This window comes from Tenrec ecaudatus, chromosome 4 (genome assembly GCF_050624435.1).
Source record: "Tenrec ecaudatus isolate mTenEca1 chromosome 4, mTenEca1.hap1, whole genome shotgun sequence".
Lineage (NCBI taxonomy): Eukaryota > Metazoa > Chordata > Mammalia > Afrosoricida > Tenrecidae > Tenrec > Tenrec ecaudatus.
Genome location: NC_134533.1, coordinates 72,294,659 through 72,310,221, shown reverse-complemented (window position 1 = coordinate 72,310,221; position 15,563 = coordinate 72,294,659). Strand labels below are relative to the sequence as shown.

Here is a 15,563-nt window from a genome sequence, read left to right as displayed (position 1 = left end):
ACAAAAATCTCTCCCTTTCCATCACTTGAGTGTGTCCACTTGATGTCCAGCGCCTGTGGGAATCAGGGCACAGCGGAGAACAGAGAAGCCACGGTGGTGGTGGTGGTGGTGGTGGTGGTGGTGGTGGTGGTGGTGGTGGTGGTAGTGTGTGTGTGCCTCCAGGGAGTGGCTGTCTAGACGTTCAGGAAGCACATCCCGTAAGTCCACTCAGCATCCACCCAGCCCTCCCAGGGGACCCGTATCCCAGTGTCTCGGGATTGCTAGGTACACGGGCGTACCAAATGCATGTCAGGACAGTGTGGCAAGGTGGTCAAGGCTTCTATGACCTCCTGTGTGACAGTTTAAATCTCCCCCCGCCCACTCGATTGTAAGCCCCGTGTAGGCAGGGCCCCATTAGCCTTGCACATCTGGGAGCTGCAGGTGCTTCTTCATGCACGAATGCTGTCACCTACTGAACTTGGTTGACGTACCAGGAATGCGCAGACAGGAGTGGTGTCCTGTTATCTAGGTGAGAAGCGCCCCCGGCGCCCCCTCCACGTCCTGTCCAAACAGACTCAGCCATTAGTGCCCAGGCAGATGGAAGGCAGAGCCCGAGTCTACTTGTCCTTCCCCACATCCACCACCTTCGCTGGGCTCTTTCTGAGGTTCAGGTGAGGTGGCCTGGGCATCGGACAGGTAGAGCTGGTGCTGGAGATTTAGTTCCAGACAGGTTGGTGATTGAGGGAGGGGCTTCCCACAAGCCCCTCCCTGGACAATGGGCAGGAGTTGATTTGAGGATCAGGTGGAGGATTTGGGGGTGGGCTCAGGGGTACTTAGAGCCAAGTCCCAGGGTGTGGTCTGGGGAAAGGCTCAGAGATGCCCTGAATGTTCCTTCTGGGCTCGCTACCTTGCTGAGGCACGGGAATTCTTGGCTGGCTGAGCCTCATTCGCAAGCCTGTGTTCTTGGAAGTAATGGAAATGCATTTCTTAAAAATGCTCGATAATTCAGCCGTGTCCTAATAACAGGCCCTGTCTTTGCCCAGTACTCTCGTCTCCCCATTAAACTCCTCTCAGCTGCCGTAGCTCTAACAGCCAGTGAGTCAGCTGAGGCCATGATGGACAGAAACCTGCCCACAACCCACCCCCACCCCCGGGCCCTGAGAGCTGTTGATTGTGGTGTTAGTTACTAGACCTTTCAGCCCTCACATGGTCCTGACTACAACAGGCAGCCTTGGTGGTGCCGTGATTAGATGCTCAGCTGCTTGCTGAGAGGTTGGCAATTCGAACCCCCCAGCCACTCTGTGGGAGGAAGATGAGACAGTCTGCTCCGGTACAGGTGTGCAGCCTTAGGAGCCCTGTGGGGCAGCCTTACTCCACCTACAGAGTTGGAATTGGACTTGACACCAGCGGATTGACGATGCGCCAGGGTCTCAGCTAACCCTGCAGAGAACTGTAGCGCAGAGCCTTGAAGCCACAGGCCCGGATGACCTGAGCCTGTGCCCTTAGCTACATTGGAAAGCACTCTTTCTGTGCCCAGTAGGTCCCCTGTCCTGGAGGAGCCCCAGTCTCTGAGGTAAAAACACCCAATTGTGTCCTGCCCACCTGGGAAGGTGTCTGAATCGATGCCCACAGCCTGGAACATGAGGAACCTGCCCAGGAGGCAGAACTCCAGCGCCCGGCGCCCGGTGGGTCTCTCCTGCCGGGGCCTGTGCCACCTGGAGCAGGATGCCTGAGCACGGGGCTCAACCCTAGCCTCCACAGCCATCCTCCGAGATGACAGGGCAAGGCATGGGGCCGCCAGGACACAGACAGACAGACAGCATATTGTTTCCTGTGAGCCCTCTTGTTGTCATTTTGCCTCCCTGGGCCCCCGTTTCCATTTCTGTAAAACAGGCATCATGCGTCACCTCCCCCTTGGGTTCTCCTGAAGAGGAAACATAGGTAAAGTGCACAGCACATAATAAATAAACAAATGCTCATTCGGAAAACAATCGCTATTATGTTTTGTTTCCTAAACCACAAGTCCTGAATTACTGGAACGCCTTCATCAAGCGTTTCCAAAGAGAGGAAAGCATGCCAGGTGACGGATAAGCCTGGGTGACTGCTGCAATCCTGCCCTGTCCAGGCAGAAGCCCTAGCGCTGCACTAGATACCACGAGATGCCCCGCCATCAAGGCACTGGGCTCGGAGCTCAGGAAGCGGCAGCGCGTCTTTCAGAAGGGTCTGCTGGTAAAATTCAGAGGCATTGTGAATATCCCTCTTCTGAATTTCTCCAGCATGTGGTTTGAGCTGTTGGCGTCTTCTTTCCTGTTCTTCGGCTTTGGGAAAGTTCCTCCACCTTACCTGGGTCTCGGTTTCCTCAGGTATGTGGTTGAGAGAGCAGGAGGTTCCACTGCACAGGTTTCTTGTGAGGATGGAAGGGAGCCCCAGGTTGGCAGTTCAAACCCAGCAGGCCCTCCCTGGGAAGAGGCTGTCTGTCCATACCGATTGACAGTCGCTGAATCCCTCTGTAGAATCGTGATGCTTCAGAATGGACTTGGTGGCAGGGAACTGGCTGGTTTCGTGAGGTTCAAAGGATTCCATGTTGAATTTGAACAGTGCCTGGCTTGTGCTAGCCCTCTGCAAGCATTGACAGTGCTGTTTCTGTGTCACTCTAAGGCCACTTGGAGTTGTGATGAATATGTAGATACCAAAGGATTGACCACTTCAGTGGTCTTCACAGCCCCACCCCAGGGACCTGAAACATGCCCATCAGACCTTCAGCCATCGCCAAGAAGGTCCCATCACCCTTGACCGAACCTCATGGTTAGCATTCTTTTTTAATCGGAAAACAAGCCCAGAGAAGGTTGGCGAAGTCGCCCGAGGGTCCCGCTGATGTGTACTGGGTGCCAGCCCTGGGCTGGTTTGGACATTGGTCTTACTGCCTGCTTACAAATGCTGGCTCAGCTGTCCAGTGGTCTTGGCCCCCCTCCTCAGGTTCTGCCTCTTGCTCCTAGTCCCCCGGGGCCCTGGGTGAGGCTGGACTCATAAAAGGTGTCAGCAAGCACTTGGCAGATCGATATTAACTAATAGCAGCTCCCTGGAGCTGTCGCAGAGGCAAGTGGTAAAAGCTGTTTGGACAGGCTTAGGGTCGGCGCCCAGAGCAGACCAGTGAGATCCTCCAGGCAGGACCAAGGGGGCCCTGCCTTGCCCAATCCCGGATGCCTCCTGCCACCTCAGCCTGGGCGCATGCTGACCGAGATTTGGAGCTGGGGAGCTGTTCACATGCATGGATTGTGGGAGCAGCTGACTTAGTGGCAGAGCCAGCAGTGGAGACCCTTATCCTGGGCACCCCCCCCACCAGCTGTGCCTATTGCTGTCTGTGCCTTGGTAGGCAGGGACAGACAGCTGCTGGCACGTGACACATCACCAGTAGCTTCAGTGCAGTGGAGGGTGTGAATGGGAAGCTGGTATGGCTCTTGGTGCCAGGGGCAGATGTAGGAGCGGCTGCCCTCAGCTCTGCTCCAGCGGCAGCCCGTCTCTGTGTCCTAGAGGGAGTGGTCTGTCCGGGGCCCGCTGTGGGATTAGCAGACCGATCATGAACCCTCTGGGGACTCCCAGTCTGATGGCAGCGCACGGGCCCTGCCGGGGGTGGGGGGTGGAGGGGGAGACGCCTGTCTGATGGAGCAGACTGGCTCCTTTTGTCTGAGACTGTGAAATGGAGGGGACGTAGCCCCCAGCTCTGCCCTCAGCAACACCCCCCCCCCACCGCCCCCAAGCAGCTCCTCGTCTGAGGAAGCAGGCAGGACCTTTATGTTCCAGAAGCCTCCTGTTTAGTGGAGGAGACCTGGTCAATCCTTTCAGACCGACATCCATTTGAAGAGAGGAGACCTGACCTCTGGCCTCAGGACAGCCCATTTGGTGGGGGAGGCGCAGCTTGTCCTCTCAAAGGTGCTCCATTGGGTATCCTCTGCCTTTGGGGACCCTCCTGCCCTGGGGAGTCCCACAGGAAACAGCCCCTAAGAGAGCCCGGCCGAGCTCTGGACTTGGCTGTCGGAGGTTGGGAGTGGGCGAGCTGCGGAGGGTCCCTATGGAAAGGGATGGGGGGCAGGAAGGCTTCCTGGTAGAGGTGATCTGGGGGCTCTCTGATGCACAAACGGTGCCTGGCTTGATGTGTGTCAGCTAGGGGAAAATGGTAGAGGTGCCACCGGCTAGGAGGGTGAGCCCCTGCCCCCCTGCAGACCAGACTGTTGGGGTGGTAAGGGTCCAGGGAGACCATCCCCGTCTGTCTACTTGTGCTTGCTCAGACAGAGTGCTGCCAGCCCCAGAACATCCCCCCACCCCACCCCAAGGCCAAGAAGCCGTAGGAGGAGAGGAAACAGGACGTCTATCAGCAACGCCTTTTCCTCTTCTTTGTCACTGACCCTCACTTCAGGCAGGGAGGGCTGATCCTGCGGGCTTGAGCCTCACCCGGAGGGCTGACCCTCCAACCTGGCTGCTGCAGCCTGCGGCCACCCACTCCAGACCTAGCAGGCTCCCCAACCCAGACACTGCCTCCGTCGCCGCTGATGCTCCCGGGCAGAACCCTGACCTTGGCCAGACCTCAGGGCTCAGGGGTGTGAAATGGGGTAAGACTTCTCTCTGCCTCGCAGGGAAGGGCTCCCTGTGATTTGCTGCCTTTTCATTTCTCCTCATTCCTCCGTCTCGTGCGCAGTGAGTCGTTCGTGTGCCCTGGTGGCTTTGGGCAGAACCAAAGAGTGCAGGTGTCGGGGGAGAGGAGTCTGTCCCGAGGCGGGTGGCTGTCGGGGTCAGAGAGGAGGCGGGGGTCTAGGTGCAACTGAAGGTCCAGGTGGGTGGAGTTCTCCTGGGGACCACTGTCTCTGCGTGAAGCAGAGGACACACCAGCTTTAGACAATGTGGAGCGCTGAGTGCAGGGCAGGGGTCGGACGCCCACAGTCAGGACCTCCAGTGGCCAAGAAGGATGGCACTGAGATGGGCCCACTGGATCCGGTGCTCCTGGAGGGTGCTGAAAGGAACGCTGGTTCCCAGAAGGCTCAGAGTTGGGGAGCTGGCCAGAAGGTTGACATTGAGAGTCACTAGCTTCTCTGCGGGAGGTGAGGCTGTTTGCTCCCGGGAAGACTTCCAGCCCCTGAACCCGGGAGCCAGTTCTCCTCTGCCCTGAAGGTGCCGCTGTGAGCTGACCTCGACGTGAGGACAGTGGGATTGGTTTGGGGTTTGAGATGCTTGAGACCCTCCCCCTAGCAGCCTGGACGGGCAGGGGGACATGTGGACCCCTGAGAGTGAGGGGGTACTAAGGTGAAGGTACTCAGCTATCAAGGCGTGTGGTTGGGCAGATGGCAATTTGGGGGTTATGGTTCTTAGTCAAGTCAGTCAGTCCTCCGCCGGCATGCACATGTATGTCTGGACACGGTGTGTATGGAAGGTTGGATGGGACATGTCTGTGGGCTGTGTGATGCATATGTGCGTGTACCTGTGGCCTCTGTGTACGTGTAGCACACGGACGTGTCTTAAGTGGTGCCAATGCGTGTGAGGCTACATGGTGCACGTGTGGCATACATGTATAGTATGTATGGTGTGATGTGTGTGCTAGGTGGAGTGTGTGTGGTGTGAGTACATGAATACTGAGTGTGTGTGTGTGTGTGTGTGTCACGTGCTTGGTATCTCTGGGTCTATGAGTGGTGCATGCTTTGCCTGTTGGTATGCATGTGGTGTCTGCTGGCATGTATGGTGTACTGTGTGTGTGGCATTCATGTGTGTGTCTGTGTGTAAATGGTGTGCAGAGAGTCTGTGGGTGTCAGTGGTGGTCTGTTGTAGCAACTCTTTGTGTTTAAAAGCACGTGTCCTTGCACGTCTAGATCAGGATTCCCCAGCCTCAGCACAATTGACCTTTGGGCTGGCTGATTCTTTGTTGTGTGGGCTGACCTGTGTGTTGTGCAGGCAACCCCGCTATCCTCTGCTCACTGGGTGCTAATGGTAAGCTGGCACCACCCCAAATAACTCCAGGTCTTGGCCATGTCCTCTGGGGGGCGGGGGTCAACTCATTGCTGGTTGAGAATCGCTGGTCCTGCCTGGGTCTGACACTTAGCTCCGAACCTGCTGGATCATGTGGTAACAGGTGCTCCTACGCCGTACGCATCACATCTGGTTCAGTATAAGGCATGTTTCTGTTTCCCGCCCCACCCTCCCAACTCCCCCCACCCTTCTTCCATTTTCCCCCTCAGGAAAGAGCCAGCTACCTTCTGCCTTAGTTATCACACAGACCGACCCCCTCCCACAGAGGTTTCTCTCGGCCCCCGACTTTGATCCAAACTGGCTGACACAGACCCAGCAGGTGTGCTGCCCAATTGGATTTGTTCTGCTATTTCACGTATTGTGAAAAGGGGGAGGGAGGAAGGTTTCAGAGTTAATAGCTTATTTTAATATGCTGTTCCATAGCCCTGAACATTTGTGTGTTCAGTTGACGTACAGCCTAACATCTTTACAAGTTCCCATTGGGAAGATAAGGGAGGGTCTTCTGTCTGGGGTTGCTGTTTCCATGCACTCGTGCTGAGGTTGTGTTAGCTATCTTTCAGCTGGCTGTGGGCTACTGGTCGCTGCCTTGCTGTGGGACCCTTTGCCCTAACTTTGAGCTCAGGCCGTAGCTCCTGTTGGTTTGGTTATATGGACCTCAGCCTATGGGGTAATATCCAGAGTATTTATTAATCGCCTATGATGTACCCAGGCTGGGGCAATGGTCGCTCACTGGTAGAATTCTCACCGTCCAAAGGGGAGGCACCTGGGTGCATCTCAGTAGAGACTTGAGTATTGCTACAATGCCAAACAGGTTTCAGGGAGAGCTTCCAGACTAAGATGGACTAGGGAAACAAAAACAAAACAAACTGCTTGGAGATCTACTTCCAAAAATCAGCCACTGAAACCCCGTGGATGACGAGAGTCCAATTTGCAAGTAGCCCCAGGGTTGGGGCAGGACAGGGCAGCCCTTGCTCGGCGCCATTGTGCAGGGGCTGCATGATTTGGGGGTAAGCCGGCAGCAGATAACAGCAGCAGCACCTTGTTAGGGAAAGGGCTGGCTGGAGAGTTACCACTGCTGTTCTCTGGGGCTGCTCCCCCTTTCAGCTCCCTGACCATCCTGTGGGGGGCGGTCGTGTGGATGCGGGGTGGGCAGAGGGGCATGGTGCAGGAGAGGAAGGGGTGGTCCCTGCAGGGGGCACACGGCCTTGGACTGTCCGTGCCATCGGGTTCCCCTCCCACTGTGCTTTTGAGTGCGGGTCCGTGCATGTGCGGAGTATTTGTCCCCCACACTCCAGAGTGTTGTGCCCTGGAGAGGGCAGGAAAGAGCCGGGTCCTGTGGTTTGTAAAAGAAAGGAAAGTCAGACCGAGAGGTGGGGTGGGTAGCAAAAAGGGAGAGAGGGTGGAATAAAGACTGGCAAGAAGGAAATACAGACGTGGGCGGGGGGGGGGGGGCTGTGATGAAGGGAGGGAGGGCGCTGGAGCAAGCCAAGGCCCATGAGAATTGACAAGAGTCCTGGTCAAGAGCGATTTAAGCTGCTTGGTCAGGAAAGGCTTCTTGGAGGAAGGGGTGACCTCCCAAAGGTGTGCCGGCTGGGGAGGATAAAGGGAGAAACTTGTTTAACACTTGAAAGAAGGAGGGAGGCAGAGACACCTTTCCAAACTCCCCTGTCTCTTCCTGCCCTCACTCAGGCCTTGTCAGCTGAGGGTGCTGGAGGGGAACTGCCCCCTGGGACCAAGGTGGGGAGAGGCAGGGCACTGGCCACGGTAATGGGAATGGCATTCCTAGTAATATCGGCGACAGCGTCAGCTTCCTGTCCTTGAGCCCAGCCCAGGCATGGGGCTTTTATATGGACCGCAGCCAGCGGGGTAATAGCACCCTCATTTTCCAGAGGAGGGAAACAGCCTCAGTGAGCACAACCTGCACCCTTTCTTCTGCCGGTGCCCCCCCGCCCCCAAGCCTCTTGAACATTCAGGTGTGGTTTGTGGGCTCTGGGATCCAGCCACCAACCCAGTCGGTGAAAGTTGTTACGAGCCTCTGATTCTCAGCTCTCCCTTTCCATAGGTTACCAGGAAATGTGGGGAGCTCCTTTAAGGACCTTCCCTTCTACCCCAAAATAGGTAGCTATTCTTCATTCCCCCCCCCCCCCGGGAATCTTCACAAATGTGGATGGGGGCCAGAAACATGAAGATGTAAACACAGACAGGAGGCTGCTGGTTTAGATGCCTATGGTGAAGCCCAGCGCCACCAGACCCCCTCCACCACCATCCCTCACCTCCCTTACCTCCCACGTGCCACCTGTGCCCAGGGGGCCGTGGCAGCACCTGAGGGAGCCCTGTAGGGCTGCACGAGGAAGCAGAGCTGTGGGACTCTTGGGACACCAGCGGCCAGGGCTGCACGAAGAAGCATATGGGGTCCCTAAACGGTGGTCATCTGGGTGTCCCTCCACCCCACTTAGCAGGAATTCTCATATAGATACGTAGTTATTTATACATATATGCACATATAATATATAGAGAGATGCGCAAGTCTGTGCTCAGACACCTAAATATAAATACAAGAGGCTTTCAAAAAGCTCATGGACAAATGTGCTGAAAGGATAATGGAATTTTTCCATCACGTGAATGTATGTGTGTCTGAGCCAGGCATGGATACAACTTTTTTTTTTCCTTAATGATATTATAGTCTTATCGGTGGAACTCAAAATTGACAAGGGGCATTTTGGCAGAATGCGAGGAGCTGATGATAAAATTTTTATTGGGTGCTGGGTACAAAGATATTTCCTCTCTCCTACATTTTCTATGAAAAAGGATGTCGTGCACACTCTACAACTGAGAAAGCGAGTCAGTGACTGAAGCTGTCTCACCAATCAATGCAAAATCCCGTTGATCTCCTACCGGAAAGCAGGATGCTCGCTGGCATTGCTTCATGGGTTTGGTGCTTGCTTCGGAGTAAGTGCTCTCATGATAACTGGACAAGGGAACAGGTGTCCCGAGAGAACATGTAATGGCCAGAAAACAGTTCTCACAGCCGATGACGACATTTATGTTTAGATAGGCCTTTTCATCTCTTCACGTGCGATTGTTTGGAAGCATATCTTTCAATGCTTTGCTCTTACAAATTCTTCAATGATTCTGTCACACTTACGCTGCCAAACAATATCTACTCCCTATATGTAATCAAAATAATAAATTGGACATTTTTCTTAAAAAAAAATCCTTGTTCCCCACCCCACCCCCCCAAAAACTGTATTTTTCCGCTGTTGTTGTGAGCATGCCAATGTAAGTCTTCACGGGTGTGGTGGCATGGCCCGGGCGATAGTCTCTCAGTTGTACAAGCACTTCACCCACCTTTTCTGAGGTGCTCGGCTCCATAGCCAGAAACGCACTGCCCCCACGGTTCCTAGCTCCCCTTTCCAGCTGCTGTTGTCGGTGTGATTGTGTGCAGCTAGTTCTTCCAGGCAGACCTTCTGCTGGGGAAGCTAGACTACTGTGCAGCGTTAATATGAATCCCAGGTTTGAGGCTTGTGTCAGGGCAGTAGTTTCAGGGCCAACTGAGTATTTCTTGAATCATTCTTGTACACTGAGGGATTTTGTGATCACTAGAATTCGGAATATGCATAAGGCAATTTCAACATCGAAAAACACCCACTGTGGGTTTTTTTTCTGTTATGGAATCATACATGCCTACATGAGTAAAACAGGGCTTTCCTGAATCTGCATACTTAGTTCTCACATAAAAATGATATCGTCACACTCTGCGGAAAGGTTTGTATTTGAGTCACGGGTATAAGCCTACACCAGTTTCTTGGATGCCTTCGTGAATTATTCATCAGGCACAATCATATTGTTTAAGAAAGAAAATCGGCTTGAAAGGATTTGGAATTCCTTCCCCTTTCTTGTTATGAGAGCTGTCCTGATGGTGTGGTATGTGGTTATGCGAAGCTGATCACTGGCACCCAGTCCTTCTGGAGCATCTCAGTCGCTCACTTCTTTCTAACGCTGCGGTGACGGGGAGCCACTCGGGAACAAAAATCAACACTTGGCCGTATTTCTTTTGTTGTGTTTTCCAAATTCTCAGTCTTCTCTTCGGTGATGCAAATACCCCGGTAAAGACTGGTAGAGGAACGGAGTAGCAAACGGTCGGTCGAGCAACATGCCTAAGTTTTATTGTGACTACTGCGATACATACCTCACCCATGACTCGCCATCTGTGAGAAAGACACATGGCGGTGGTAGGAAACACACAGAGAGTGTGAAAGACTACTATCAGAAATGGATGGACGAGCAGGCTCAGAGCCTGATTGACAAAACAACGGCTGCATTCCAACAAGGAAAGATACCTCCTTCTCCATTCTCTGCTCCTCCTCCAGCAGGGCCATGATCCCGCCTCCCCCCAGTCTCCCGGGTCCTCCCCGCCCTGGGATGATGCCGGCTCCCCACATGGGGGGGCCCCCCATGATGCCAATGATGGGCCCTCCTCCTCCTGGGATGATGCCAGTGGGATCCGCTCCTGGAAGGAGGCCACCCGTGTGTGGGGGGCACATGCCAATGATGCCTGGGCCCCCACTGATGCGGCCCCCAGCCCGTCCTAGGATGGTGCCCACTCGGCCAGGAAAGACCCGACCAGACAGATAAAGGCAGTGCACAGCCTCCTTGTATTAATTTTCTCTTCCTCGTACCCCTTCGCCCGGAGAGCTGGTGCTGCGACTCTGGATGTTTTCTAACAGCACAACATGGAAGACCTGCTCCCCCTTTCTCTCAAAAAGAAAATCGTTTTTGGAGTGGAGTAGTGGACAAAAAGCAGAACAAAACGATTTTTGTTTGTATTGTGACACGTGAAAATAAAATTAACTTTTAGTTAAACAACAACAAAAAATAAAGACTGGTAGAGGCCTCTGCATGCCTTTCCGTTTATTTCCAGTGGGAACGCTGCGCTATATTGTTCCGCTCAACTGATATAAATATGCACTCTGCTGCATTTGCATTTCGTTGGTGATGTTTCAGCTTCCCTTTGGTGTCTGGTTTTCAGCAGTGGTTTCTGGGGCATCGAGAGGCTAACGGAACGATTCCAGCAGTGCGTTCAGGATTGCGGCAGGAGCGTTGCAGTGTGTATTGGAAAGGCGTGTTGATGCTTGATGATCGCCCAAGGATGTTTTAAGAGGGGTTCATCAGTGAGGAGAAGCAGCCAAAAAATGAAAGGTGGAATAGCTGAGCAGTAAGAAAGGAGACATCAGTGGAGAACATCCCAGTGGACACTCTTCAGCACTCCACTCTATAAGAGTGCGTGACTGTCCAGGGCAGGGTCTGAAACCGACAGATTCATTACATCCTCCAGTTTCCTGCGGCATGCCTTTGGCACACACTGGCCTCTCGGCAGCATCGCCACAGGACCGGCTTGTGCATGTAGGAAATCCATTTTGCACAATGAGCCGTCTCTTCACCCGTGTGCTTTGTTAAGGTAGTAAATGTGATAAATTGCTCAGCAAGTTTTCCATCTGCGAGAGAAAAGTTTTAAGAAACAAGGCTTAGCTGATCTCTGAGAGAATGATGAGACCTGGAGTCCACAGAGAAACTGAAAACAGTTCAAACTTTATCACGTATGAAGCCGATTCATTTAGGTATATACGATGGGTTGCCCTTTCCTGCATTTCCTTATTTTGAGATGTGACCTGCTGAAACTGGATCAAACTGAGCAACAAATTCAAGGAAACAAATGCAAGCAATACAAATGCAAGCAATTCCTAACTTCCTCTAAAAGACAGTCCACATCGAGGGATGTATGTTTCCAGCAGCAATGTGCTGCGAGATGGCTTTCCAATAGTGACATTCCTCACTAATTGATGTTTCCAGTTCATTCATTAAGTCAGAATCGTGTCTTCAGTTTAAATATGACAAGGTACAATCTCTGTGAGTTGAATTTATTCCATGCTTGTCAATCATTTTCAACTTGTACCAATGACTAAACCTATCCATAGCAAATAGAGAATTAAATGATTTAGGATAGAATAGCTTGCAAACAAAATATAGAGAATCAAAGGATGAAGAATACAGCAGCTACTCCCTCCGGGAATTTTCACCATTAGTTTTACACCCTAGAAATAGGTTCTAGCTAGAGAAGCAGACATTTTTGACACATTTTTTTCAAATGGTCCACTGTGCTGTTAATAATCACTTAGCCCTATTCTTAGATTGAGGGCTCGTACAACTCTTATCACAATCCATACATCGTCCATCCAGTGTGTCAAGCACATTTGTGCCGTCATCATTCTCAAAACATTTGCTTTCTACTTGAGCCCTTGGTATCCGCTCCTCGTTTTCCCCCTCTCTCCCCCCTCAAGAAACCTTGATAATTTATAAATTATTGTTATTTGTCCTATTCTTTTTTGTTTTCACTCAGCCATATCCTGATCCAGCAATTTACATCACTCCACCCAAACTTAAAGCCATCGTGTCCATCCTGAATCATAGAACCCTCCGGTCAGAGCAGAACGTCCCCGGTGGGCTTCTGAAGCTGTGGCTCTTTGCGGCAGTCCGTCTTTCTTGTGAGCAGCGGTGGGGGTGGGGGCAGGGCTCAAACTGCTGACCTTACAGTTGGCAGTCTGACGCTTAAGCCACGAGGCCACCAGGGCTCTTCTGATTGACATCATTAGAAGAAAAATTATTCCACGAGGCAGGATCTGTATTTCTGGTACATATGGGTATATATGGGTATTTCAGAAGTGGAAATATCTCTTCTTTCTCCACCATTATTAATTCCCTTCACTCCATTTAAGAGTGGATGCAGAAACGAGTGGGCTCCACTCATCTTGCTCTTTGTCCTGTATGCTCTGGTGGCATTAGTCCCCACAGCGCTTGAGCACCCAATGGGCATTCTTCTGGTTCACCATGGTTTTCAAAGGAAATTCATTTTGTCATCGTCTTTAGGGATTCACAAATCCTTTTTATTGCCGTGTGCTTTCATTCTTGTGTTCCACCTTGCTGTCACCGTCTCATTTTTCCTGGATATAATATGATATCACGCTTAAAACTTGGCTCTACCAAATATACCCAATCCATTTGAATCATTGAGACTAAACGGAATGTCTAAAGCAAGGAAAATTCCTCAAGTAAAGTTTACATTTGAATTTGGTTGTTAAGACTGAAACGTTGTAGTTGAAACTGAGTCAGTGAAAAAACCGGTAGATTTGGAACATGTCATGCTGTTCTCCGGGCCTGAGATGACCAAAATAAATGATACTCACAGGGCAGTAGGAGGTAATGCCATTTGTGTGGTGTATAGTGTTTCCTGGAGAGCCCTTTGCAGCCCCCCATGAGTGGTTTTTGTCTTGAAAGCGTGCTCCAAAAAAACATATGCACGCACTTTCTGTCCTGTGTTGTAGCGTTTTCACAGTTCATCAGGCTACTGCTGATGCCCACAAGTCACCCAAAGCAGGCTGCAGATGCAAGGTATTCTCGCTCTGAAGACACCTGTTGGCTTGCTGTCCGCAGGACAGAGCCAGTTGATCCATGCCAAGTCACATAGATACAGTGCTGCTGGCACATTCTCTCCTAGTGGAAATAAAAATGTATCAAGTTTCTAGATGACAGCAACTATGTTTTCTTTTTAATTTCTGACCTATCAGGTATAACTTCACATTCAGTTCTTTCTGCCGTCTAGAAACTTGATACATACATTTTTATTTCTTGGTGAAATCACTCAATTCTCTTATTTGGAGATATGCATAAAACGGATGTAACTGATGCACCACTCCTTGACAATCAATTTTGTTTCGTGAGTCATAACTTATGATCATTCGATTTCTTAAGAGAACATCAGTCTGAGGGGAAATGGAAAATCAAATGCAGTGGTATAACTTTTATGTCTCGATATTCATTTAATTTATCTCCTTGAGGACTTGTTCAATTTCCTTACATAGAGATACATAAATATTCCCATGAAAATTTGCAGCCACCCAAAGCCCTGGAGATCCCCTTGCAGAGGGGTCTAGGGGAGGAGATGAGCCAGTCAAGGTGCGATGTAGCAACGACGGAAAATACAACTTTCCTCTAGTTCCTAAATGCTCCCTCCCCCCTCCCCACTATTATGATCCAAATTCTACCTTGCAAGTCTGACTAGACCAGAGGATGTACACTGGTACACATAGGAACTGGAAACACAGGGAATCCAGGGCGGATGATCCCTTCAGGACCAGGGGTGTGAGTGGTGATACTGGAAGGGTAGAGGGAGAGTGGGTTGGAAAAAGGGAATCGATTACAAGGATCTACATGTGACCTCCTCCCTGGGGGACGGACAACAGAAAAGTGGGTGAAGGGAGATGTCAGACAGGGCAAGATATGACAAAATAATAATTTAAAAATTATTAAGGGTTCATGAGGGAGTGGGAAGCAGGGAGGGAGGGGAAAAATGAGGACCTGATGCCAGGGGTTTAAGTGGAGAGCAAATGTTTTGAGAATGATAAGGGCAATGAATGTACAGATGTGCTTTACACAATTGATGTATGTATGGATTGTGATAAGAGTTGTATGAGCCCCTAATAAAACGATAAAAAAAAAGAGAAAATTTTCAGCCATGTTCTTTCTGATCAACACCTGTTGTTTCTTGGTAGATGAATTTAGAAACACATACACTCATTGTAGCTAAACAGAAACATATTATGCATAAATTATTCTGGAATTTGCATTCTCTTGTGTGCCTAACACATTGCTTATTAGCATAAAAATAAAAAATTAAAACTCACTACCACCGAGTTGATTCCAACTCATAGTCACCTTACAAGGGTAAATCACTAGAGCAGAACTGCCCCTGGCGGTTTCTGAGACTGTAACTCTTTACAGGAGTAGAAAGCCTCACCTTTCTCCCTCAGAGCAGCTGGTGGATTCACACTGCTGACCTTGTGGTTAGCAGACCAGTGTGTCACCATGACACCTCCAGGGCATAGATATTAGCAGATAGTGAGTAATATCAAGCACTGTATCCCAGCTAACAGCCAATTAAAAACTAAAAACTCACTTGATACTTTTCATGATAGCTAAATATTCGTATTTCTAGTATTTTAGATGCTTGCTATGTTAGTATTACATTATCACCCAGGTTAATTTGTATAAGATATATGTTACATTGAAACCACATGTGTCCAAACATAAAATGATGAATATACTTGCTTACAAACCCGAGCTACAACCCTGTACATAAATGCTACATTCAGTTATAAAGTAACTTGTTAGGATTCATTGCAATGGTCAGCCCAGTTCCCTTGACTTTGTGTGTCCTCTGGGCCTGGTGTTCTCATTGGTTGCTTACTGGATTGTGCGCAAGAGCCTGCCCTTATCTTTGTCTCCTGGCAAAGAGCATTTGGGCCCTCCTGCCTGGAGCTACTGCACCAGCGGACTTTGATGTACAAGACGGTCTGTCACAAAGGACCAGAGATCTGTTAGCCAGCAATACACGCTGCCCTGGTCCCGTAACTGCTCAGGTTGGATCCAGTTGCCTATTGGGTGAATGTAGCAAGACTTGGACCACTGGATCACCCACCCCCACCTCCTGTTCATTAGAAAGCAAGAGCATGCTCCCT

The 15,563-nt window shown here is 50.8% G+C and overlaps 1 protein-coding gene and 1 pseudogene across 2 annotated transcripts in view; both read left to right on the top strand.

The window, feature by feature from the left end:
- The window catches only part of ARRB1 (arrestin beta 1), an 89,058-nt gene that overhangs the window by 38,646 nt on the left and 34,849 nt on the right, over nt 1-15,563 (top strand). The window lies entirely within an intron of this gene.
- LOC142446948 (U1 small nuclear ribonucleoprotein C-like) lies at nt 10,120-10,626 on the top strand (annotated as a pseudogene).